This window comes from Phyllobates terribilis, unplaced genomic scaffold (genome assembly GCF_046119375.1).
Source record: "Phyllobates terribilis strain yellow unplaced genomic scaffold, ASM4611937v1 Scaffold_342__1_contigs__length_2020279, whole genome shotgun sequence".
NCBI classification, from domain to species: Eukaryota; Metazoa; Chordata; class Amphibia; order Anura; family Dendrobatidae; genus Phyllobates; species Phyllobates terribilis.
Window position 1 is genome coordinate 1810807 of NW_027363102.1, and position 27488 is coordinate 1838294.

General features: G+C 42.8%; 5 non-coding genes and 5 pseudogenes across 5 annotated transcripts; all 10 read right to left on the minus strand.

Moving 5' to 3' along the window:
* Positions 1-2425: 2425 nt before the first annotated feature.
* LOC141222207 (U2 spliceosomal RNA) lies at positions 2426-2616 on the minus strand. Its single transcript, XR_012290055.1, has one exon. It is a non-coding gene; the product is annotated as a U2 spliceosomal RNA (small nuclear RNA).
* A 1109-nt stretch (positions 2617-3725) lies between these two features.
* Positions 3726-3926, minus strand: LOC141222144 (U2 spliceosomal RNA; annotated as a pseudogene).
* Positions 3927-10307: 6381 nt separating this feature from the next.
* On the minus strand, positions 10308-10498 carry LOC141222208 (U2 spliceosomal RNA). The gene has a single exon (XR_012290056.1). It is a non-coding gene; the product is annotated as a U2 spliceosomal RNA (small nuclear RNA).
* Positions 10499-11607: 1109 nt separating this feature from the next.
* On the minus strand, positions 11608-11788 carry LOC141222131 (U2 spliceosomal RNA; annotated as a pseudogene).
* A 791-nt stretch (positions 11789-12579) lies between these two features.
* On the minus strand, positions 12580-12671 carry LOC141222165 (U2 spliceosomal RNA; annotated as a pseudogene).
* Positions 12672-13780: 1109 nt separating this feature from the next.
* Positions 13781-13971, minus strand: LOC141222209 (U2 spliceosomal RNA). Its single transcript, XR_012290057.1, has one exon. It is a non-coding gene; the product is annotated as a U2 spliceosomal RNA (small nuclear RNA).
* A 1109-nt stretch (positions 13972-15080) lies between these two features.
* On the minus strand, positions 15081-15261 carry LOC141222132 (U2 spliceosomal RNA; annotated as a pseudogene).
* A 791-nt stretch (positions 15262-16052) lies between these two features.
* Positions 16053-16144, minus strand: LOC141222167 (U2 spliceosomal RNA; annotated as a pseudogene).
* A 1109-nt stretch (positions 16145-17253) lies between these two features.
* On the minus strand, positions 17254-17444 carry LOC141222211 (U2 spliceosomal RNA). Its single transcript, XR_012290058.1, has one exon. It is a non-coding gene; the product is annotated as a U2 spliceosomal RNA (small nuclear RNA).
* Positions 17445-18553: 1109 nt separating this feature from the next.
* Positions 18554-18743, minus strand: LOC141222160 (U2 spliceosomal RNA). The gene has a single exon (XR_012290019.1). It is a non-coding gene; the product is annotated as a U2 spliceosomal RNA (small nuclear RNA).
* Positions 18744-27488: the final 8745 nt, after the last annotated feature.

Genomic DNA, 27488 nt, shown 5'->3' on the forward strand with positions numbered 1-27488 from the left:
TTGGGTACAATCTCTCCACAGGGTTTAAATGAAAATTTGGGCTTTGCCGCCTTTTTGTAGGGTACCTTCCGGATAGCTGTATATGTTTTTAACTCCGGGTTTTAATGTGTATATTTTGTACATTGATAGTGTTTTTATTGCTCCTTAGTATACTGACGTGGCCGGATGCCTTTGGATGATCTATGATCCATGGACGGGTTCCGAGGTTGTGATTTTACAGTACAAAAGGGGATTTCTATTTTCCCTGGGACCACACAAAAGTTGAATAGAAAAGGACGTCAACTCTGGATGAGACCTATGTGCTACAGAATGGATGAAGTACATCTATATATGTTTTGATGTGCATTGATATCTATACATGTTGAATTATATCCCAATCCTGTAAAAAACATAAATGTACCTTTTTGTGTTTGTGTTTTGGAGGGGGGGGGGGGGGGGAGAGAAGAGAGGGGGGGGTTCATTTCTCCCTTTTTTTTCTTCTCTTTTCTTCTCTTTTTTCCCCCCTTTTCCTCGTTCTTTTGTCTTCCTTTCCCTTAGAATGGCAATTTACCCCTTGTTTATATGGGTCCTATGGATATAAGGGCGTCCTCTATGTTTGTGCATAACATGCATATGTATATACTAATCTGTATGCATGTATGTATACATATATAATCTCTTTCATTTCTTCCCATTTCGGATGGTGGATGGAGCCCGGGATATCCTCTATATTCCCCTTTTTTATCATTACCGGGTCGGTATATGCCGTGTATATTGGTCTGTCCCCATGTAGCCCGGCGGGGTGGGTGCGCATGCGCAGCTGTCAGCTCTCGTTGACTTCCGGATCGGCGCATGGCGGAAGGCAATGCGTTCCACGCTTGCGTTCCAAGCGCCGGAACCGGAAGTCACTTTTCATTACGTAGAGCTGAACGGCGCTCCATGCGCCCGCATCACCCTTTGACATGGGCGAACGGGGATCCCATTGGTCACAGGCACTATTTAAAGGAGCAGCTTTACCTGAGTAGTGAACGCCCCCTGGAAGAAGCGTGGCGAAACGGCGTCTTCGGGGTGCAGCAGCAGGAACTGTGGGTCATAGGTTCTCTCTCCATTTGGCGATAGGTAATGTCTCCTTGCTTTTTATGCCTTACTATGGTCCCGGTGTTTTGCCGGTTTTGAATCCACATGATTGTGGGCTTTCTATTAATTAGGACCTTCATGTTGGCAATATATCTGTCAAAAGGGTGGACTATATCATTTCTATTCATATTGATATGATTGTGGGCTTTCCAATAACTTTCCATTAACTAGGACCTTATTGTTGGCAATATATTCATTAAGAGGGTGGACTATATCAATAGGTAGTTTTATTCATACTGACCGATCAATAAGTATATGTGGTAACTTTATGTGCAATACTATGATGAACATACACTGGGCACTAGCACTTTATATATACGAGTCCATTATTTTGGGCTATAGAATAATATCCTATTTTTGAATATATATCTCTAGTTTGCCTGTTTAATATTACTAGCCCTTGCCTGGAGACCTATATATATATATATATTGAGTGCTAGCACTTTGTGTATTTTGGTCCATCACTTGGGCTGTAGAAAGATACCTTTAATATCTTTGAATATATGTCTTTAGTCTGCCTAGCCTATATAGCTAGCCTTTGGTTTGAGACCCACATATTTGTCCCTGCTTTGCTGATAAATTCATTTTCCTGCTTAATTTTTAAATATATGTGTGTAAGTACACTAATTTTAATGAATTGATTAATAAAATATGTTTTTTTACCTTTCAATTGTGTTGTGTCTCCAATTAATCCCTGTTTTCTGGCCTTAAGGGATTATGTGTGTTAGTATATTAATTGTTTGGAGTGACTATATTAATTTTGTGACAGATGTTGGTTATTAAATGAAAGAAGTCAGTGTTCCAGCAGAGGGAGACAACGTTTCAGAAAAGGCATTGTAGCAAACCAAAAAAGAAATTTTAAGCGCAGCAGAGTAACCAGCGCACATACCTGTTAGCTCAGGTGAGTTTAAAAGGCTGCTGTTGATAACAAGGGCATTTGCTAAATAGATGGTGTGTGTGCAACAATATACTGAAAGGTCAATTATATTGTGCAGCTTGTCTCACCACCTGTAGTTATTTAGGTGAAAGCTCCAAAATGCTTGCCTAATATGTCTGTTTATCCAAAAGGAAGTAAAGAGGGAGAGCTAGAAAGATAGCATTGCGTTACATTACATGGCAATGCAATGCACAGTTGCTGAAGTTGAACCAAAATGAGCTTGTCATCTGGCTTCTGCAACTTTGAACATGAAAAATCCAATGAGGAGAAGAAAAGCAAAGCCAAAGAGTCCATCCCAAAATCCGACAAACAAGCAAAATGAACAAAAAACATTGAATTCAATACTTTCTGATTTTAGAAACTGCATTAAAGAAGGGGTGCACCGGTCCTGGAGATACTGCAATACCAGGTCAATGCGTGGAGTGGACAGAGCAAGCTCTTTTTCCATCTCCCTGTTCTAAAAATCCATTTAATATATGGTCCCCAGATAGGGGACGTATCAGATATTAAACTGATAAGAACAGATACTACACTTGATCTTAGCCAAAAGGCCGAGAAGCGATAACCAGAATTGGTTTCAAACTACGGAGCCACCCAAGGATCCTGAAGAGTCCATTTGTGGAGATGAGCTCCTGGACTCCCGTTAAGAAGACATGTTGTCAACCTCTAGATCCCTTACATGCCTGCACTTTTCGGCTTGCTGCTGCTGCAATCCATGCGTTTTAGATCTGCATAACTCCACCTCTTTAAACACAGCACCTTCACCCCCTGCTGTTCCCACCCGCCTCAACACCGTTGGAAGGGAGGAGTACCAATTAAGGCGGGGGGTGGGGTGGAACGAGCAGCTGTCTACCCTTAGCAGAAGGGCTGCTGATTACTTACCTCTCCTGCTGCTGCTGGCTGTCCAGCAGCAGACTGAAGGTGGCTGCTGCTGTGCGCAGGTATATAAAGGCTCAGAGCCTATTATGACACGCGCAGCCAGCGTTCCATTGCCACATTCCATCTACTGCAGGCAGGATACCTGGCTGGCTGAATGTCGCTGAGAAGCTCACAGAGACCGCCATAAGCAACAGTTTAACAGAATGCCACAGACTAATCAACCAAACTTTTTGGGTTGGGTTCTCTTTTATAGTCTGCAGGCATTAATTGAAAGAAGTCAGTGTTCCAGCAGAGGGAGACAACATTTCAGAAAAGGCATTGTAGCAAACCAAAAAAGAAATTTTAAGCGCAGCAGAGTAACCAGCGCACATACCTGTTAGCTCAGGTGAGTTTAAAAGGCTGCTGTTGATAACAAGGGCATTTGCTAAATAGATGGTGTGTGTGCAACAATATACTGAAAGGTCAATTATATTGTGCAGCTTATCTCACCACCTGTAGTTATTTAGGTGAAAGCTCCAAAATGCTTGCCTAATATGTCTGTTTATCCAAAAGGAAGTAAAGAGGGAGAGCTAGAAAGATAGCATTGCGTTACATTACATGGCAATGCAATGCACAGTTGCTGAAGTTGAACCAAAATGAGCTTGTCATCTGGCTTCTGCAACTTTGAACATGAAAAATCCAATGAGGAGAAGAAAAGCAAAGCCAAAGAGTCCATCCCAAAATCCGACAAACAAGCAAAATGAACAAAAAACATTGAATTCAATACTTTCTGATTTTAGAAACTGCATTAAAGAAGGGGTGCACCGGTCCTGGAGATACTGCAATACCAGGTCAATGCGTGGAGTGGACAGAGCAAGCTCTTTTTCCATCTCCCTGTTCTAAAAATCCATTTAATATATGGTCCCCAGATAGGGGACGTATCAGATATTAAACTGATAAGAACAGATTTTTTTTTTTTTAATTTGGCTATCCCCCACATGGGGATAAAAACCGTTTATTTAAAATTTAACAAATTACAGAAATAAAACCATTACATCCACATTACACTTTCGGGACTTCAAAGAAAAATAAAAATTCCATCACAGCAAATTTTACAAGACTTCAAATATTCCATAGGTTAAAAAGCCATTTGCCTGCCAATGTTACATTCTTTTTCCTGTCCAATAAATAGTATATGTACATTTCACTTTTACAAAAGGCTAAAACATCATCTACTGGTAACATTTCATGTTTAAAAACAGCAATATTTCTAGCATTCCAGAGCGCTATCTTGGCACAATTCACTGTCTTCCACGCCATTATTTTTTGGTCCATTGTTGGGCATTCCAGAAGACCATATAACACTGATGCAAAATTAAAGTCCTTGAGGTCCACCATTTTCTCCAGCAGGGGGATTAATCTTCTCCAGAACTCTTTAGCAAAAGCACAAGTCCATAAAAGATGCTTCACTGTCTCTTCTTCTTGACAACCTTCTCTTGGGCAGATGGCAGACCTCACAAAACCTCTTCTGTACTGGAATGCCCGGCAAGGAAGACAGTGGTGAGCGCAGCTCCAAGACATGTCTTTCTGTACATTAAAAAGATAAGGGGCGTTAATCATTTTCCATATGTGTACAGTTTTGTCATCATCATAACGTTCAATATCACACAACGTCACATCAGTACTAATTTGTTTGAGTAGTGTCTTGCTGTTACATAGATCCCCTGTCTGTTTCTTATTCAAATTAAAATCAAGAATAATTTTCTTTAAAATCTCATAATGTGCAGGTAGGTTAAAAGCATAAGGAGAGGATAAAACCGTTTCAAACCAACCAAACCTTCTCATGAGAAAACCAGTGTTAAAACGCATAAAATAGGAAAGGTAATTATCTTTAAAAAGGGTTTTAAAACAGAAACAGAAAAAATGTATTAAAAGAAACTTATCTAAAACAGGGAAATCTTTCCCACCTTTAACCTTTGGCTTTGTCACAATTTCTCTTTTGAGTTTCTCCATTTTTGAGCCCCAAAAAAAGGTAAAACATACTTTTGTAATTCGTTTCAACAAATTTGTAGGAGGGGGGAACACCAAACTAAGATATAACAGGATAGGTAATATCACCATTTTTACAATCAGAACTTTACCTTCCATTGACAGCTTTCTCATATTCCACATGCAGATTTTCTGATTAATTTTCTGTGCTGCCGCATCCCAGCTATTAAAACCATTATTAGATTCATTAAAAGAAACACCTAAAATAGTAATGGAATCTGTAACTGCAATTGGTACATCATGTAAACTCATCCCCCCGACATTTAAAATATTACATTTAGTAAGATTAATTTTAAAACCGGAAACTGTACAAAAAGACTGAATTTGGCTTATCGTTTTTTGTATTGAAGGTACATCACATCCAAACACTGCTACATCATCCATATAGCTTACAACTTTAACTTGTAGACCGTTCCCTCCGGGTAAGGGTACTCCACATATTTGCTTATCCCGGCGTATTGTACATAAAAGGGGTTCTATAGCACATATAAAAAGCAGGGGGGACAAAGGGCAACCCTGCTTCACCCCTGATTTTAAAACTACCTCTTTTGTTTTAAAACCATTAACTAAAATCTTACTCGTACAATCATTATAAAAAGCTTTAAGAGACAATAAAAACCCACCCGGAATGCCCATTTTTTCTAAAACTTTAAAAAGATAAAAATGAGACACGCGGTCAAAAGCTTTCTCAAAATCCACCGCTAGGATTGACATCTTTGTCTTTCTGGTTTTTACATCTTCAATACAATCTTTCACCAGGTTTAAATTGTCCCAGATACTACGCCCAGGTACCCCGCATACCTGATTTGCATGAATTACTTTATGTATCACTTTTTTCAACCGATTTGCACAGATCTTAGCCATAATTTTGTAATCACTATTTAAAAGAGTTATCGGCCTCCAGTTTTTAAGATCCGTTTTGTCACCTTTTTTGTATAGTAGTGATACCTCACCTTTCTTCCATGAGTTGAGTAAAACCTTATTATTAAAAACTTTGGAAAACAAATTAAACAAATCATCTTTTAAAATATCATAAAAACTTATATAAAACTCTATGGGGATACCATCAGGGCCGGGCACTTTACCATTTTTAAAACTCTTCATGGTTTCTAAAATCTCTTCCTCACATAGAGGTTGGGATAAAAAACTTTGGGCATCAGCATCTAGGGTGGACTTGATCTCCCCCAGGAAAGTGTGTATTAAATCATGGTCTACAGTTTTTACATTAAAAAGATCATTAAAATAGACATTTACCTTATCCAATATAACGTTGATATTATTATCTCCATCTATGTTATCAATTATTGTTTTCGCCTGTTTGTTTTTCTTAAAAAAATACCTGGAACAAGTCTCATCCTCTTCTACGTGTTTTACCTTTGAACGAAAAATCAGTTCTTTTCCTTTTTGTTCCAACCACTTTGAAATTTCTCCTTTAAGACTCAATATATCATTACCTACATCCAGACCATTGTCTTTGAATTTGTACAATGTCTGTAACCTGATATTAAGAAAATTATAGATCTCAAACTTTTCTTTAGCTTTTTGTATGCTTTTCTTAATAAAGAAATCTTTAATGCTTATTTTCATTCTATCCCACCAGGAGCTAAAAGAAATATTGGGGTTTTTCCTTTTTCTACAGTTTACATAAAACTCAATAAAATCCGATAAAATTTGTGGATCTTTTAAAAGGGACACATTCAATTTCCAAGATTTCTTACCACATTTCTTCTTTCCATTAATCCTCACTCTAAAAGATAAAACCTTGTGATCTGAGAGAATATTAGTTAAAACTTCACATTTCACTGGCAGTATTTTTTCTGAACCTAAAACAAAATCTATCCTGGAGCTACATGTAGAATTGCTCCAGGTGAAACCAGCGTCTATAGGGCTATCCTTGTTACATTCTTTATACACATCAGTTAATTTACAATCATTTATAATATTGCTTAACATTCCAGACGTTTTGTCATAATTTCTACTCACGGAACCGGAGCGTCGGCTTTCGCCTTTTAAAATACAATTAAAATCACCTGCCAGGATAAAAGGTTCTGAAATGTTAATAAATAAAGGTAAAATTTCCAGCATATCAGCCCTTTCATTTTTATCAGGTGACCCATAAAAATTTAAAAACTGCCATCTTGTCCCATCAATAAAAGCCTTAACTAAAAGAATACGACCCGGTAAAATATCTTGGATAAAATCAATAGACACATTTCCCTTAAAAAGTATAGCTACCCCGGCTGATCCGGTTGCATTTGATCCAGACCAGACCGATGGACCATGTTTCCACTCTTCCTTATATTTTTTATAAGAAATCTTATGAGGGATATGACATTCTTGTAAAAAGAAAACAGAAGCTGTAAAACAGGTTAAAAAATGTAAAACAGTAGCTCTTCTGGTCTTGGATCCTATGCCTCTCACATTGAGGGAAACACCACTAATGTCAGCCATCATAACAAATGGTTAGGAAGAAACAAAAACTGGACTTTACCTATCCGATGGACGGATCAGACCACTTGGACTTTCACCAACGCCCTCTTCTGAATCCACCGTTATCAAAGAGTCTTCATCATCGGAGAAGGAACATTCACTTAAATTAAGACCCGACGCTACTGGGGTGTAGCTCGGAAGGATATTGTGAGAAAGGTTACACTGGGTCTCCATAGGCTGACCATTTAGGTCCTCGTCAGGTGGGTCTCCGAGAGGCTCCGCACTCCCCTGCTGACCCGCAGAGGGTCGTAACACAGGGGCAGGCTGCGCACATGGCGGAGCCTCAGAGTCCCCGGAGGCAGCCAGGTTCGGGGCCCCACCTGGGGCAGCAGAGCCCCGGGACCTCGGGATTCCAGAGTCTACACCCCCGTGAGGGGATGTATCCATCTCCTCCCTATTAGCCACCTCCACGGAACCATTCTTTTTCTTATTATGAGACCTCACCAAATGCCACGTACCGCCCTCGCTCTCGTGAGACCCAGTGGGAATTTTGGGCTCGGTGTCAGCCTTTTGGCGTTCTTTTTTGGCCTTACCGACCGCCCCTTTATGATCTTTCTCAGCCTTCCTTTTAGCCTCCTTATGGTCTTTCAGCCAGCTCCTGGGCTCCTGTGAGTTACCTGTCATTGACTCGGAGGGATTGTTACTAGTCGAAGCGCCCTTATCACCTCCCGAGGCTCCAGGTTGCTGTTCCTCCTCCTGAGGGGTGGTCTGATTGGCCCGTCCATTCCCGGATGTCTTGGACTTCTCCTTTTGTTTTTGTTCATCCTCTCTGAACCTGTGAGGGCAAGAAAAATAGAAATGACCAGGTGTCCGACAAAAAGAGCATTTTTTTTCATTTGGGCACTCCTTTGTGTCATGTTCAGTACTGGCACAATTTCTACAAGTGGCACCACAACTATCCTTAGAGTGCCCATAGAGACCACAATACCTACAGAAAAGTGGCATTCCTGAGAAAAAAAAATCCCCATTAGTTTGCCCTATTTTAAATCGAGCTGGAGGAAGTCTCACACCTCCAGGGAATTTTGGGTCTCTTTCACATTTTACTAAAAACTTCCATTTTGAGGTCCAGATGTTAAACTCATTCAACACTTTCCCAATCAATTTCACACTTTTAAAATAAACTGACAAAAAGGAAATAACCTCTGGTGCTGTTATGAAGGGTGAGAAGATTTTCACAACCACCATCTTTACCTCATCCAGGACGTGCTCGATGATCTGAATCCCTTTTAGACCAGGGCTATTTTCTACCGACTTAACTCTGGACAAAACATCTTTGAAAATACCTTCGCCAGTAAAGGTTACATCATAATCTCCACGTCGAGGATAATCCTGGATAGAAAGGATTTCGTTGGTTCTGACGTGGAGCAGTTTCTCAAGCACGTCCTGGACTACATATCCCAGATTCCGCATATCGGAACCACCAGCCGTAAAGCGGACCCTTATGGTGTTCTTCAGCCTCGCATATAGAGGCACGAGGTTGGGGTCAACCTCCATGGTATGGCGCAACAAAATGCAAATTGCAACCGCCTGCAATCTGCGCCTTCAGAGCTTTGAGATAAAGCACCTGAAGGCTGGTTAATCGCTGCCCGTTACCCTAGGACTAATCCCTCTCCCTAATAGCAGCAGGCAGGTGAAGCCCACCGAAGTGGACGATCCTGCCAGGCCAAGGAGAGGGGTACCTGAGTGCCCTTCAACTGAAACCTCCTGCTGTGAAGCACTTGGTCTCAGCCAAAAGGCCGAGAAGCGATAACCAGAATTGGTTTCGAACTACGGAGCCACCCAAGGATCCTGAAGAGTCCATTTGTGGAGATGAGCTCCTGGACTCCCGTTAAGAAGACATGTTGTCAACCTCTAGATCCCTTACATGCCTGCACTTTTCGGCTTGCTGCTGCTGCAATCCACGCGTTTTAGATCTGCATAACTCCACCTCTTTAAACACAGCACCCTCACCCCCTGCTGTTCCCACCCGCCTTAACACCGTTGGAAGGGAGGAGAACCAATTAAGGCGCGGGGTGGGGTGGAACGAGCAGCTGTCTACCCTTAGCAGGAGGGCTGCTGATTACTTACCTCTCCTGCTGCTGCTGGCTGTCCAGCAGCAGACTGAAGGTGGCTGCTGCTGTGCGCAGGTATATAAAGGCTCAGAGCCTATTATGACACGCGCAGCCAGCGTTCCATTGCCACATTCCATCTACTGCAGGCAGGATACCTGGCTGGCTGAATGTCGCTGAGAAGCTCACAGAGACCGCCATAAGCAACAGTTTAACAGAATGCCACAGACTAATCAACCAAACTTTTTGGGTTGGGTTCTCTTTTATAGTCTGCAGGCATTAATTGAAAGAAGTCAGTGTTCCAGCAGAGGGAGACAACGTTTCAGAAAAGGCATTGTAGCAAACCAAAAAAGAAATTTTAAGCGCAGCAGAGTAACCAGCGCACATACCTGTTAGCTCAGGTGAGTTTAAAAGGCTGCTGTTGATAACAAGGGCATTTGCTAAATAGATGGTGTGTGTGCAACAATATACTGAAAGGTCAATTATATTGTGCAGCTTATCTCACCACCTGTAGTTATTTAGGTGAAAGCTCCAAAATGCTTGCCTAATATGTCTGTTTATCCAAAAGGAAGTAAAGAGGGAGAGCTAGAAAGATAGCATTGCGTTACATTACATGGCAATGCAATGCACAGTTGCTGAAGTTGAACCAAAATGAGCTTGTCATCTGGCTTCTGCAACTTTGAACATGAAAAATCCAATGAGGAGAAGAAAAGCAAAGCCAAAGAGTCCATCCCAAAATCCGACAAACAAGCAAAATGAACAAAAAACATTGAATTCAATACTTTCTGATTTTAGAAACTGCATTAAAGAAGGGGTGCACCGGTCCTGGAGATACTGCAATACCAGGTCAATGCGTGGAGTGGACAGAGCAAGCTCTTTTTCCATCTCCCTGTTCTAAAAATCCATTTAATATATGGTCCCCAGATAGGGGACGTATCAGATATTAAACTGATAAGAACAGATACTACACTTGATCTTAGCCAAAAGGCCGAGAAGCGATAACCAGAATTGGTTTCGAACTACGGAGCCACCCAAGGATCCTGAAGAGTCCATTTGTGGAGATGAGCTCCTGGACTCCCGTTAAGAAGACATGTTGTCAACCTCTAGATCCCTTACATGCCTGCACTTTTCGGCTTGCTGCTGCTGCAATCCACGCGTTTTAGATCTGCATAACTCCACCTCTTTAAACACAGCACCCTCACCCCCTGCTGTTCCCACCCACCTCAACACCGTTGGAAGGGAGGAGAACCAATTAAGGCGGGGGGTGGGGTGGAACGAGCAGCTGTCTACCCTTAGCAGGAGGGCTGCTGATTACTTACCTCTCCTGCTGCTGCTGGCTGTCCAGCAGCAGACTGAAGGTGGCTGCTGCTGTGCGCAGGTATATAAAGGCTCAGAGCCTATTATGACACGCGCAGCCAGCGTTCCATTGCCACATTCCATCTACTGCAGGCAGGATACCTGGCTGGCTAAATGTCGCTGAGAAGCTCACAGAGACCGCCATAAGCAACAGTTTAACAGAATGCCACAGACTAATCAACCAAACTTTTTGGGTTGGGTTCTCTTTTATAGTCTGCAGGCATTAATTGAAAGAAGTCAGTGTTCCAGCAGAGGGAGACAACGTTTCAGAAAAGGCATTGTAGCAAACCAAAAAAGAAATTTTAAGCGCAGCAGAGTAACCAGCGCACATACCTGTTAGCTCAGGTGAGTTTAAAAGGCTGCTGTTGATAACAAGGGCATTTGCTAAATAGATGGTGTGTGTGCAACAATATACTGAAAGGTCAATTATATTGTGCAGCTTATCTCACCACCTGTAGTTATTTAGGTGAAAGCTCCAAAATGCTTGCCTAATATGTCTGTTTATCCAAAAGGAAGTAAAGAGGGAGAGCTAGAAAGATAGCATTGCATTACATTACATGGCAATGCAATGCACAGTTGCTGAAGTTGAACCAAAATGAGCTTGTCATCTGGCTTCTGCAACTTTGAACATGAAAAATCCAATGAGGAGAAGAAAAGCAAAGCCAAAGAGTCCATCCCAAAATCCGTCAAACAAGCAAAATGAACAAAAAACATTGAATTCAATACTTTCTGATTTTAGAAACTGCATTAAAGAAGGGGTGCACCGGTCCTGGAGATACTGCAATACCAGGTCAATGCGTGGAGTGGACAGAGCAAGCTCTTTTTCCATCTCCCTGTTCTAAAAATCCATTTAATATATGGTCCCCAGATAGGGGACGTATCAGATATTAAACTGATAAGAACAGATTTTTTTTTATCGAAAGCCCGAATTCGTGTACAAAACCCGAGTGCGCTTAAAAAAGTGACAAGTGCCACAAAAAAAGTGCACTAGGATGCTGGTCTTCTTGAAACCCTCTCCAAAAGGAGAAGGGTCCCCCAAACCATTCCCCGTCCCTCCGAGCCAGAAGGCCACAGCGAGGAACAGGGACAAATAGCCACCTCCAGCCGGAGCCAGAGGCGACCCAATCTTACCCCCAGCACCTGCCCGAGTTCTCACCCGAGCAAGGCACTGGGAGCCAAAGACTGTGCTCCCCTCCCGGAAGAGGGGAGCCAACAACGCTCTCCTCCCGAAAGAGGAGAGCCAGGGGGGTTCAGGGGGGAGCGGAACCTGATGGCCACACACTCCCCCCCTAGACCTGCCAAGAGAGGAACCCGTAAGGGAACCGCATCCCGACAAAATCCTAGTAAGGACGTGGACACACGTGAAAAAGTGGACACACAGTGACAAAAAAATTAAATAAATAGTGAAGGTTTCACAGTATAATACTGCCCGGACGTTCGACCGGGAATTGAAAAATTCCCCATCCTAAGGCCAGAAGGCCCAGAATAAGGGTGTGTGTGAAGAAAGAAATATTGAAGTGCTAGTGCAAATGTGGCATAAACTCAAGTGGGGTTCCCAATCCCAGTGAGTTGAGGCACCCCAGGGTCACCACTCCTGGGGCACTTCACACTTCGGGCTTTCGATCTTCCCCGGCCCAATGGCGTCGATCCTGGGGGGACATGCTTTCCACCAGATGACTATATTAGCCACCTGGCGTACTAACAAGCGCCTAAACCCCAGTGTGCATAATGTATCAATCTACTAGGGCGGCCAACATCCAAAACTGCCTTTTCGAAAGATACTACACTTGATCTTAGCCAAAAGGCCGAGAAGCGATAACCAGAATTGGTTTCGAACTACGGAGCCACCCAAGGATCCTGAAGAGTCCATTTGTGGAGATGAGCTCCTGGACTCCCGTTAAGAAGACATGTTGTCAACCTCTAGATCCCTTACATGCCTGCACTTTTCGGCTTGCTGCTGCTGCAATCCACGCGTTTTAGATCTGCATAACTCCACCTCTTTAAACACAGCACCCTCACCCCCTGCTGTTCCCACCCGCCTCAACACCGTTGGAAGGGAGGAGAACCAATTAAGGCGGGGGGTGGGGTGGAACGAGCAGCTGTCTACCCTTAGCAGGAGGGCTGCTGATTACTTACCTCTCCTGCTGCTGCTGGCTGTCCAGCAGCAGACTGAAGGTGGCTGCTGCTGTGCGCAGGTATATAAAGGCTCAGAGCCTATTATGACACGCGCAGCCAGCGTTCCATTGCCACATTCCATCTACTGCAGGCAGGATACCTGGCTGGCTGAATGTCGCTGAGAAGCTCACAGAGACCGCCATAAGCAACAGTTTAACAGAATGCCACAGACTAATCAACCAAACTTTTTGGGTTGGGTTCTCTTTTATAGTCTGCAGGCATTAATTGAAAGAAGTCAGTGTTCCAGCAGAGGGAGACAACGTTTCAGAAAAGGCATTGTAGCAAACCAAAAAAGAAATTTTAAGCGCAGCAGAGTAACCAGCGCACATACCTGTTAGCTCAGGTGAGTTTAAAAGGCTGCTGTTGATAACAAGGGCATTTGCTAAATAGATGGTGTGTGTGCAACAATATACTGAAAGGTCAATTATATTGTGCAGCTTATCTCACCACCTGTAGTTATTTAGGTGAAAGCTCCAAAATGCTTGCCTAATATGTCTGTTTATCCAAAAGGAAGTAAAGAGGGAGAGCAAGAAAGATAGCATTGCGTTACATTACATGGCAATGCAATGCACAGTTGCTGAAGTTGAACCAAAATGAGCTTGTCATCTGGCTTCTGCAACTTTGAACATGAAAAATCCAATGAGGAGAAGAAAAGCAAAGCCAAAGAGTCCATCCCAAAATCCGACAAACAAGCAAAATGAACAAAAAACATTGAATTCAATACTTTCTGATTTTAGAAACTGCATTAAAGAAGGGGTGCACCGGTCCTGGAGATACTGCAATACCAGGTCAATGCGTGGAGTGGACAGAGCAAGCTCTTTTTCCATCTCCCTGTTCTAAAAATCCATTTAATATATGGTCCCCAGATAGGGGACGTATCAGATATTAAACTGATAAGAACAGATACTACACTTGATCTTAGCCAAAAGGCCGAGAAGCGATAACCAGAATTGGTTTTGAACTACGGAGCCACCCAAGGATCCTGAAGAGTCCATTTGTGGAGATGAGCTCCTGGACTCCCGTTAAGAAGACATGTTGTCAACCTCTAGATCCCTTACATGCCTGCACTTTTCGGCTTGCTGCTGCTGCAATCCACGCGTTTTAGATCTGCATAACTCCACCTCTTTAAACACAGCACCCTCACCCCCTGCTGTTCCCACCCGCCTCAACACCGTTGGAAGGGAGGAGAACCAATTAAGGCGGGGGGTGGGGTGGAACGAGCAGCTGTCTACCCTTAGCAGGAGGGCTGCTGATTACTTACCTCTCCTGCTGCTGCTGGCTATCCAGCAGCAGACTGAAGGTGGCTGCTGCTGTGCGCAGGTATATAAAGGCTCAGAGCCTATTATGACACGCGCAGCCAGCGTTCCATTGCCACATTCCATCTACTGCAGGCAGGATACCTGGCTGGCTAAATGTCGCTGAGAAGCTCACAGAGACCGCCATAAGCAACAGTTTAACAGAATGCCACAGACTAATCAACCAAACTTTTTGGGTTGGGTTCTCTTTTATAGTCTGCAGGCATTAATTGAAAGAAGTCAGTGTTCCAGCAGAGGGAGACAACGTTTCAGAAAAGGCATTGTAGCAAACCAAAAAAGAAATTTTAAGCGCAGCAGAGTAACCAGCGCACATACCTGTTAGCTCAGGTGAGTTTAAAAGGCTGCTGTTGATAACAAGGGCATTTGCTAAATAGATGGTGTGTGTGCAACAATATACTGAAAGGTCAATTATATTGTGCAGCTTATCTCACCACCTGTAGTTATTTAGGTGAAAGCTCCAAAATGCTTGCCTAATATGTCTGTTTATCCAAAAGGAAGTAAAGAGGGAGAGCTAGAAAGATAGCATTGCGTTACATTACATGGCAATGCAATGCACAGTTGCTGAAGTTGAACCAAAATGAGCTTGTCATCTGGCTTCTGCAACTTTGAACATGAAAAATCCAATGAGGAGAAGAAAAGCAAAGCCAAAGAGTCCATCCCAAAATCCGTCAAACAAGCAAAATGAACAAAAAACATTGAATTCAATACTTTCTGACTTTAGAAACTGCATTAAAGAAGGGGTGCACCGGTCCTGGAGATACTGCAATACCAGGTCAATGCGTGGAGTGGACAGAGCAAGCTCTTTTTCCATCTCCCTGTTCTAAAAATCCATTTAATATATGGTCCCCAGATAGGGGACGTATCAGATATTAAACTGATAAGAACAGATTTTTTTTTATCGAAAGCCCGAATTCGTGTACAAAACCCGAGTGCGCTTAAAAAAGTGACAAGTGCCACAAAAAAAGTGCACTAGGATGCTGGTCTTCTTGAAACCCTCTCCAAAAGGAGAAGGGTCCCCCAAACCATTCCCCGTCCCTCCGAGCCAGAAGGCCACAGCGAGGAACAGGGACAAATAGCCACCTCCAGCCGGAGCCAGAGGCGACCCAATCTTACCCCCAGCACCTGCCCGAGTTCTCACCCGAGCAAGGCACTGGGAGCCAAAGACTGTGCTCCCCTCCCGGAAGAGGGGAGCCAACAACGCTCTCCTCCCGAAAGAGGAGAGCCAGGGGGGTTCAGGGGGGAGCGGAACCTGATGGCCACACACTCCCCCCCTAGACCTGCCAAGAGAGGAACCCGTAAGGGAACCGCATCCCGACAAAATCCTAGTAAGGACGTGGACACACGTGAAAAAGTGGACACACAGTGACAAAAAAATTAAATAAATAGTGAAGGTTTCACAGTATAATACTGCCCGGACGTTCGACCGGGAATTGAAAAATTCCCCATCCTAAGGCCAGAAGGCCCAGAATAAGGGTGTGTGTGAAGAAAGAAATATTGAAGTGCTAGTGCAAATGTGCCATAAACTCAAGTGGGGTTCCCAATCCCAGTGAGTTGAGGCACCCCAGGGTCACCACTCCTGGGGCACTTCACACTTCGGGCTTTCGATCTTCCCCGGCCCAATGGCATCGATCCTGGGGGGACATGCTTTCCACCAGATGACTATATTAGCCACCTGGCGTACTAACAAGCGCCTAAACCCCAGTGTGCATAATGTATCAATCTACTAGGGCGGCCAACATCCAAAACCGCCTTTTCGAAAGATACTACACTTGATCTTAGCCAAAAGGCCGAGAAGCGATAACCAGAATTGGTTTCGAACTACGGAGCCACCCAAGGATCCTGAAGAGTCCATTTGTGGAGATGAGCTCCTGGACTCCCGTTAAGAAGACATGTTGTCAACCTCTAGATCCCTTACATGCCTGCACTTTTCGGCTTGCTGCTGCTGCAATCCACGCGTTTTAGATCTGCATAACTCCACCTCTTTAAACACAGCACCCTCACCCCCTGCTGTTCCCACCCGCCTCAACACCGTTGGAAGGGAGGAGAACCAATTAAGGCGGGGGGTGGGGTGGAACGAGCAGCTGTCTACCCTTAGCAGGAGGGCTGCTGATTACTTACCTCTCCTGCTGCTGCTGGCTGTCCAGCAGCAGACTGAAGGTGGCTGCTGCTGTGCGCAGGTATATAAAGGCTCAGAGCCTATTATGACACGCGCAGCCAGCGTTCCATTGCCACATTCCATCTACTGCAGGCAGGATACCTGACTGGCTGAATGTCGCTGAGAAGCTCACAGAGACCGCCATAAGCAACAGTTTAACAGAATGCCACAGACTAATCAACCAAACTTTTTGGGTTGGGTTCTCTTTTATAGTCTGCAGACATTAATTGAAAGAAGTCAGTGTTCCAGCAGAGGGAGACAACGTTTCAGAAAAGGCATTGTAGCAAACCAAAAAAGAAATTTTAAGCGCAGCAGAGTAACCAGCGCACATACCTGTTAGCTCAGGTGAGTTTAAAAGGCTGCTGTTGATAACAAGGGCATTTGCTAAATAGATGGTGTGTGTGCAACAATATACTGAAAGGTCAATTATATTGTGCAGCTTATCTCACCACCTGTAGTTATTTAGGTGAAAGCTCCAAAATGCTTGCCTAATATGTCTGTTTATCCAAAAGGAAGTAAAGAGGGAGAGCTAGAAAGATAGCATTGCGTTACATTACATGGCAATGCAATGCACAGTTGCTGAAGTTGAACCAAAATGAGCTTGTCATCTGGCTTCTGCAACTTTGAACATGAAAAATCCAATGAGGAGAAGAAAAGCAAAGCCAAAGAGTCCATCCCAAAATCCGACAAACAAGCAAAATGAACAAAAAACATTGAATTCAATACTTTCTGATTTTAGAAACTGCATTAAAGAAGGGGTGCACCGGTCCTGGAGATACTGCAATACCAGGTCAATGCGTGGAGTGGACAGAGCAAGCTCTTTTTCCATCTCCCTGTTCTAAAAATCCATTTAATATATGGTCCCCAGATAGGGGACGTATCAGATATTAAACTGATAAGAACAGATACTACACTTGATCTTAGCCAAAAGGCCGAGAAGCGATAACCAGAATTGGTTTCGAACTACGGAGCCACCCAAGGATCCTGAAAAGTCCATTTGTGGAGATGAGCTCCTGGACTCCCGTTAAGAAGACATGTTGTCAACCTCTAGATCCCTTACATGCCTGCACTTTTCGGCTTGCTGCTGCTGCAATCCACGCGTTTTAGATCTGCATAACTCCACCTCTTTAAACACAGCACCCTCACCCCCTGCTGTTCCCACCCGCCTCAACACCGTTGGAAGGGAGGAGAACCAATTAAGGCGGGGGGTGGGGTGGAACGAGCAGCTGTCTACCATTAGCAGGAGGGCTGCTGATTACTTACCTCTCCTGCTGCTGCTGGCTGTCCAGCAGCAGACTGAAGGTGGCTGCTGCTGTGCACAGGTATATAAAGGCTCAGAGCCTATTATGACACGCGCAGCCAGCGTTCCATTGCCACATTCCATCTACTGCAGGCAGGATACCTGGCTGGCTGAATGTCGCTGAGAAGCTCACAGAGACCGCCATAAGCAACAGTTTAACAGAATGCCGCAGAATAATCAACCAAACTTTTTGGGTTGGGTTCTCTTTTATAGTCTGCAGGCATTAATTGAAAGAAGTCAGTGTTCCAGCAGAGGGAGACAACGTTTCAGAAAAGGCATTGTAGCAAACCAAAAAAGAAATTTTAAGCGCAGCAGAGTAACCAGCGCACATACCTGTTAGCTCAGGTGAGTTTAAAAGGCTGCTGTTGATAACAAGGGCATTTGCTAAATAGATGGTGTGTGTGCAACAATATACTGAAAGGTCAATTATATTGTGCAGCTTATCTCACCACCTGTAGTTATTTAGGTGAAAGCTCCAAAATGCTTGCCTAATATGTCTGTTTATCCAAAAGGAAGTAAAGAGGGAGAGCTAGAAAGATAGCATTGCGTTACATTACATGGCAATGCAATGCACAGTTGCTGAAGTTGAACCAAAATGAGCTTGTAATCTGGCTTCTGCAACTTTGAACATGAAAAATCCAATGAGGAGAAGAAAAGCAAAGCCAAAGAGTCCATCCCAAAATCCGACAAACAAGCAAAATGAACAAAAAACATTGAATTCAATACTTTCTGATTTTAGAAACTGCATTAAAGAAGGGGTGCACCGGTCCTGGAGATACTGCAATACCAGGTCAATGCGTGGAGTGGACAGAGCAAGCTCTTTTTCCATCTCCCTGTTGTAAAAATCCATTTAATATATGGTCCCCAGATAGGGGACGTATCAGATATTAAACTGATAAGAACAGATTTTTTTTTTTTTTTTTTTTTTCCCTCAGATGGGGAAATCCACGGTCTATAGTCACGACCAAAGGAACTTCCTTCCAAACAGCTGCATCATCTCAACGACACAAATGCTGCTCCCATCATCACCGGAAAATTTTTATTTCTTCTTTTTAAACCTTACACAGAAAACAAGATCAAGAAGTATTTACAAAATATCTCCACTTTTTAACTTTCCATATTCCCTCCGCATCCACTTCCCCTCTCCTCTTTTTGTCCCATAGGAAACACACATACATCTTCCCCATAATCACCTTCACACTATCCTTTACAGCAATTTCCTTCCTTTTAAACACATACACATTCCTCACATCCCATAACACTTCCTTTATACACGCAAGCATCAACCACAAGACTCTTTCCTTCGTCCCATCACATATTCCCAAACCAAACATAAACAACTCAAAGGACAACAAATTCACACCACACAATTCTTTACACAAAGGCCCCATTCTCCCAATCACATCTCTAGCATACTGGCAATTCCAAAAAACATGCAACACACTTTCCCTTCCACCACAGCCATTTCTTGGACACGTTTCACTCCTCACTAAACCTCTATTCCTCTGAAACTCTCTTACTGGCAACACTCCATGCAAAGACTGCCACACAACCTCACTCTGCTTATTTGTCATACCACCCATCCGCACCTTCTTCCATACTTTTTGCACATCACACCCTCTCACCAAATTTATTCCACTCTCCATTTCTCTACACTCAATCATCCTGTACACAGCCTTCTTATTTCCCAACAACCTCACATCCACATCACACAACTCATACTTCACCAAAAACTTATAAACCCACACATACCACACGGGCACCTCAAAAGCAACCGGACACCGCAAATCCCTCTCTCTCCACTTCAAACGAAAAGAATAAGCCCCAAATAAATATCCACACATACATGAAAACTTTCCATCGCCCATAATCACTTTCAGCACAAACACCACAATATTCACACCCAAAAAAACTTCTAAATTTGGAAAACCCAAACCACCTTTCTCCATACGCTTCACCAACACTTCCCTCCGCGCCCTCTCCATTTTAGAATTCCACAAAAAAACAAACAAAATCCTATTCAATCCTCTCAAAACCATATAACCTGGTGGAAACACAACTGCAACATATAAAAAAATAGGCAACACCACGCTTTTAATGACTAAGATTTTTCCAAAGAAAGTAAGGCTTCTCAACTTCCAAAAACATAACTTCTTTTCAACCTTCTCTTTCGCGTCATCCCAACTTTCTTTCCCATCCAATCTTTCTGAAAACTTCACTCCCAAAACCTTAATGGGCCCACTCACTACGTTCACACCTACATCTCTACTCAAAATACCACTTCCAAAAACCTTACACTCACTCTTTTCCCAATTCACTTTAAATGCAGACGCACCACAAAAGATAGACACTAACAACTTCACCCGCCTCACCGAACATTCAGAATCACATAATACACACACGTCATCCATATAACCACTCACCTTCCACTCTCTTCCTCCACCTCCCGGCACTTGCACACCTCGAACCACTTTATCCTTCCTCAACATACACAACAAAGGTTCAATTGCACAAATAAAAGCCACAGGGGATAACGGACACCCCTGCCTCACGCCCGAATGCACATTCACTCTCCTACCGACATAACCGTTCATTAAAACACAACTATAAATATCTGTATATAGACTTCTCACTCTCCCAACAAAATCAGCAGGAAAACCCATTCTCAGCAACACTCTAAACAAAAAACCATGCGACAACCTATCATACGCCTTTTCAAAATCCAGGCTCAACAAAAACACACTCTTCTTCCGGCTCATACAATCCCATAGACAATCTCTCAATATACACATACACTCGTGAATCCGTCTCCCAGGTACTGCACAACACTGCTCATCCCCAATCACACTCTCTATCACATCACGCATCCTATTTGCCATTAATTTTGCGTAGATCTTATAATCACAGTTCAATAATGTTATTGGCCTCCAGTTTTTCAGACTCTTCAAATCACCCTTTTTCGGAATCAATACAACCATACCTGCACGCATACTACCTGCCACCTCCATATTTTCCCACATATACTTACAAAAATCCACAAAATCACTCCCAATCACATCCCACATCATGCGGTAAAATTCTACTGGAAGACCATCCTCCCCCGGCGTCTTATTCAAAGCCATACTACACATAACCTTCCATACTTCATCACTTGTCACAGCATCCATCAGCCTCTCTCTTTCCGCCTCATTCAATTTACTCTCTAACGTACTCAAAGCATCATTCTCCAAACACTCATCCCTCCACTTTACAGCATACAAATCCTCATAAAACTTTGCCACTTCCTCACACATATCCTCTCCACTCACCTCGCTTCCATCTGCTCCATTCAACACACACATATTTTGCTTTTTCCCAAAAACCTTCTTGAAAAAAAAACGTGAACATTTTTCATCATACTCCAAATTATCAACTTTTGCTCTAAAGACAATACTCCTCCCTTTTTCCAACAAGAACTCATGAACCTCCTTTTTCACTTGTAAAATATCCTCCTCCACCTCCATCCCTCCCTCCCTCAATTTATACAAGAAACTTAAACATGCATTTAAACTCACAAAATGTCTCCTCTTGACTGCTGCCATCTTATAACCCAAATTTTTGAAAAAAATTTTTGTCTGTTTTTTAACCCAATCCCACCACCCACAAACATTCCCAAAACCATTTTTACACTCACACCACTCCTCATACCGTCTTGCATATTCCTTTCTTACTTCCTCATACTCCAATAACTTAACATTCAACTTCCACAAACCTTTCCCAAACACCCCATTCACATTCACATCCAACTCACACGACATGCACACATGATCTGAAAACAAAACATTCTCCTGCTTATAGTCAACAGGAATCATATTTTTTGAAATAAAACAGTAATCCAATCTAAATAAAATAAAATAACCTATGGTTTAAAATTCGCGCTAATGGTAGTAGAAGAAGGATACGGGAGAAGGAATGGCTAAAAAGTATTTTTATTGATACAGTTATTTAAAAACAAAAAGAGGGTTAAAATAGACGATATGAGAGGTAGATAAAAAATTAATAAATAAATAAATATGGTTCTGAGTTAAAGGATAAAACAGCTTTCCATAAAGTCTTGGGGTAGTCGATGCTGGGGTAGTAAAAAGGTGGACCTAATAAAAGAGGAATCGTATTACAATATGGTAATATGGTGTGGTGTCGTTGTACTAAAATATCGGTTCTAAATAAATATGGTATAAGTGTAAGTTACCTGTTAGGATTAGACTGGGTGTCCTTGTAGTAGCCCTGAGGCCCTTTAGGCGGCGGACTCTAGTGTCAGTAGGAAGCTTCACATATTCTGGATACCTGGGGTGCAAGAGAAGTGCATAAGAACTTGAGAGTAATAGACTAGACGTTATTAGTGGAAGTGGTATTTTACCTGCTGTTGGTGAACAACAAGGACAGAGGCGTGCGGTGTTTGTATTTCTTGGACCGAGGTCTGTAGGGAGCCACCTCTGGTGGTGGACTAGTCCGGGATGGATATGATCCTAAGATCGTAGAAGATATAGGTCGGATACTGCAGGCACTAGGTTCTCAGTAAATACGACAAGATTAGGACTTACCCTAAGGTAGATGTGTTTTATGTGAAGTTGAGTAGTCGTAGTAGTCCTTATAGGAGATGCGACAGGTGGGTCTGGTTATATCCCTGTCTTGGTGAGAAAGGTGCAGCAAGGTGCCACTGGTGGTACTGACGATGTGGCGTCTATGTAGTACCCCTTATCCTGTTTGGGAAATTAATGAAGGGTTAATGTTGGAGGTATAATGGAATTAGTCTGCAATTATGTTGTATACCTTATATCATGTATTGCAGACATAGGAGGACAGGTGCGTCGAGTATTCCAGTGGTACGGAGGGTGCAGCAGGTAGCTCTGGATGAATTTCTGCAGCAATGGTTCTATGGTAGCAGGCTCTGGTCCTGGATACCAAATAGGTGCGGTAGGGGGTTCTGACTGGGGGATCAGACAGTCAGGCAGTGGTCAGGAGGTGCTGTCACGATGTAGCAGAAGGCTGTGGTAGCAGGATAAATATAGGGCAGACCGTGTGGTCTATGGGTCTGCCTAGGATATAATGCCGAAAGTTAGGGTATCTATTCCTGTCAGTAGTATGATGACAGGCGGTGGGGGCCGAGGCCCGAGGTTACTTACAGTCTGCAGTCCCGCGGTTATCGATAGGCAATGGAGCCCGGGGCGAGAGCGGAGTCCCGGCCGGTGACCGCCGCAGCTCGCGTGCTTCCGGGTAGGTAGAGCGGGAGAGAGAGAGGGGGGGAGAGAGAGGGAGGAGGCGCGCTTTCGTTGAAAGTGCGCGAGAAGGGCAGAGTGACGCGCTGTCACGTGATCAGCAGCGTGCACTCAGTACGGAGGCCTGAGGGGGCCTGATCAGCTGGGTCAGAGACTTTTCCAACGCGTTTCGACAGCTGCGGCTGTCTTCATCAGGGATAGTCTGGCCCAGTGGGAGGTGTACTTTATATACCTGAGAGTGCTGACGTCATAGTCGCTGTCAATCATTAAAAGCAAACAATTCTATTTCACTGTTGAGTCCCCGTGGTCTTAACGTGTTTAATTTAAAAATCCATTCACTTTCTTTTTTTGACATACTTTTTATAAAGTCACCTTGTCTCCAGTGTTTATGAACTATTTCTATGCCCACCACTTGGATTCCTTGGGTGGATCCTTTGTGTTTTTCTAAAAAGTGCTTGGAGAGAGGGTGGCCTGTGAATTTGTTCTTAATATTCCTTAGATGTTCATTGATTCTGGTGCTCATGGCTCTCTTGGTTCTACCTATGTACATTTTATCGCATGGGCATACTAGTCCATAAATGACTCCCGTGGTGGTACATGTGATGAAATCTGTGATGGGGTATGACTCCTTGTAGTGACTAACTGTTTGTTGTTTAGATGGTTTCAAGGTTTTACATATTTTACATTTTTTACAAGGAAAAAAACCTGTTATTTTTTGTTTAAATGGGGTAACTGTTTGTTTATTGGCAATATTGTGTTTTATGGTGGGAGCTATGATTGACCCCAGGTTCCGTGCTTTTCTGAATATGAATCTTGGTCTGTTAGGCATCTGGTCACCAATTATTTTATCGTCTTTAAGTGTATACCAATGTTTTTGTACGATTCTCCTAAAGATATGGGTGTTAGCGGAGTAGGGAGTGATAATGGGAATGATCATATTGTGATTGGTTGGTCCTGGTTTCTCAGTGTTTTTCTCGGTTAGGAGATTTTGTCTAGGTATTATGGCTATTTTTTCTTTTGTATTTTTTAGGAAATCTGCATTGTATCCTTTTTCCAGGAATTTATTAGTGAGTAATTTTGCTTCATTATTAAAATCTTGATATTCAGAGCAATTTCTGTGGAGGCGCAGATATTGGCTGCGGGGGACATTAAGCAGCCAATTAGGAAGATGACAGCTATCTAGTGGAATATAGCTATTAGCATCAGTGGGTTTATGGTGTGTACGAGTCCGTATAGAGTTATTTTCCACAAAGATATTGAGGTCTAGGAAATTGATAGTAGTGGTGCTAGTGGTTGAAGTGAATTTCAAAAAGAATTCATTATTGTTGAGTTCTTGTATGAATAGATCAAGAGATGCTTGGTCTCCTGACCAGATAAACAATATATCATCTATAAATCTCCGCCACAGGACCAGGTTCGCATGGGGGAGACCTCCCGGGTGGATGGCTAGGGATTCCCACCAGCCAACATAGAGGTTGGCATAGCTGGGTGCGAACCTGGTTCCCATGGCGGTGCCCCACTGCTGGGAGTAGTAGTCCCCCTGATAGAGAAAGTAATTGTGTGTTAGGATGAAAAGCATACAGTCTATAATGAATTGGCTTTGTTCTGGGGGCATCTTTTGGTTGAGAAAGTGGGAAGAGGCTTCGCATCCTTTGGTATGTTGGATGTTCGTATATAATGACGTTATATCCAATGTTCCTAAAATGTAGTGGCTTTCCCATGGAGTATTATTCAGTATACGAATAGCATGTGTGCTGTCTTTTAGATGTGATGGAAGGGTTGGGACTAAGTCCTGTAGGTGATGGTCCACCAGTCTGGAGAGGTTGGATGTCAGGCACTGGATGCCAGAGATGATAGGCCTTCCTGGTGGGTTTATATTATCCTTGTGAATTTTTGGTAGATGATAAAAGGCAGCTAGTCTTGGATGTTGGATGTTCACATATTCAAATTCATTTTTATTTAGGTAACCTTCCCGAAGTCCTTTTATAGTTAGATCTCGTAGTTCTTTTTGGTACTTGCTAGTTGGGTCGGAGGGGAGTATTTGATAGGTTCTATGGTCTCCTAGGAGTCTTAGTGATTCCTTGTGGTAATAGTCTTGGTCAAGAATGACTATGCCCCCACCTTTATCGGCTGGTCTGATTACTATCTCATAGTTTTTTTGTAGTTGTTTCATAGCACGGATCTCTGGTTTAGTAAGGTTATTCTTAAATTTTTGGCATTTTTTGTTGTTAATTTTGCGAATGTCATCTGTGACATTTTTTTCTTCAAAGGTCTTGATTGCCTCTGAATATTCTTGAAGAGGGTGGAAGTTGGATTTATTTTTTAGGGAGGTGTGTTGGAATTTGGGTGGTTCCCCATGCTCTGATGTTTCAGGAATATCTTTCTTTTTGGTGTAATATTTTTTAATAGCTAGCTGTCGTAAAAACTTTTTAATGCCTATATATGCTTGGAATTTATCAAATTGTGTAGATGGAGCATATTTTAGGCCTTTTTTTAGTAATGCATTTTCGTTATTAGTTAATTTGTGTTTGCTTAGATTGAAAATGGATGTTTGGTTATTTATTTCCTTTGGTTTGTTCTTTTTCTTTTGGGCGAGTTTCCCTCCCCTCGTGCCTCTTTTGCATTTTTTCTTGTGGCCATCCGAAAAAAATCAACATTGCTGGTATGTTTTCGTATTAGTGGACGTGAGGTGGCGATGGCGGTGACGTTAGAAACTGAGGTTGCAGACACTTGGGGAGGGGTTGCTTCTATGTGGGTAGGTTGTCCATGGGCTAGGGGTGGGGAAGTAGTTTGGTGTGGAGTTTCATCGATAGTGGTAAGCAGAGGCGAGAACCTATTGTGTGTGCTAATTGGGGTAATGATATCCTGTGAGGTAGGGTTAGTCTGGCTTGAACCTGGTTCGTTAAGAATAGGGGGGGATTCTATGTCCGAAGTGGGGTGGATAGAGATTCTGTCAATGGAATTGAGGGAGTTGTTCGGGCTTCCGACTACCTCATCCAGGGTTTCAAAAAAGTTTAGTGGTTCCCTATCAGGGTGTTGGGTAGGGAGGGGGACTGCGTCTCTGCCAAATTTGGCTCTTTTCTTTTCGACTATGTCATGTTCCTTCTGATTGATTCTGCTTTTAATGCTGTTGGTTAGACTTAGGATTTCAGGGTGGTTCTGGTGTGGTTTTATTTCATTGAATAGTAGGTTAATTTTATTTTTATTTTCCATCAGCTGTCTTTTCCTTTTATTGATTATGAACCGAACAGCTTGTGTAGAGAAATTATGGAACATGGAGTTCCATTCCTCCAGGGTGGTTGGATCTCCTATGTCTCCCGATAGAGCTTTGGTCACTACTAGGCCAGAGGGTATAATATTGAAGGCCAGGTAGTGTTCGAGGGTGGCGACTTCCCATAGATCCCTCATTTCTTTTAGTAATAATTGTTCTAAAGTTCTGAGTGAATCTTTTATTGATTTTATGGTTTCTGGATTGGTATTTATAGTTTTTTTCTGGGTATGATGGAAGAAAAGTTGGATGTTTTCTATTCTTTCCCTCCTGTCATACCAGAGGTCTCCCATTGTCTTGAGTTCTAGGTTTGAGCCTAGCAGCCTGTTCGGTGGTTTCGGGGGGAAGTAAAGAGGGTTAGTAATAGAGGCGCTAATAGGCTACTTACTATCAGAGGCAGCGAATTTTTAGGACAGGAAACCACTAAATGTCCATAGTAGATGTACTAAATAAAATAAAATAACCTATGGTTTAAAATTCGCGCTAATGGTAGTAGAAGAAGGATACGGGAGAAGGAATGGCTAAAAAGTATTTTTATTGATACAGTTATTTAAAAACAAAAAGAGGGTTAAAATAGACGATATGAGAGGTAGATAAAAAATTAATAAATAAATAAATATGGTTCTGAGTTAAAGGATAAAACAGCTTTCCATAAAGTCTTGGGGTAGTCGATGCTGGGGTAGTAAAAAGGTGGACCTAATAAAAGAGGAATCGTATTACAATATGGTAATATGGTGTGGTGTCGTTGTACTAAAATATCGGTTCTAAATAAATATGGTATAAGTGTAAGTTACCTGTTAGGATTAGACTGGGTGTCCTTGTAGTAGCCCTGAGGCCCTTTAGGCGGCGGACTCTAGTGTCAGTAGGAAGCTTCACATATTCTGGATACCTGGGGTGCAAGAGAAGTGCATAAGAACTTGAGAGTAATAGACTAGACGTTATTAGTGGAAGTGGTATTTTACCTGCTGTTGGTGAACAACAAGGACAGAGGCGTGCGGTGTTTGTATTTCTTGGACCGAGGTCTGTAGGGAGCCACCTCTGGTGGTGGACTAGTCCGGGATGGATATGATCCTAAGATCGTAGAAGATATAGGTCGGATACTGCAGGCACTAGGTTCTCAGTAAATACGACAAGATTAGGACTTACCCTAAGGTAGATGTGTTTT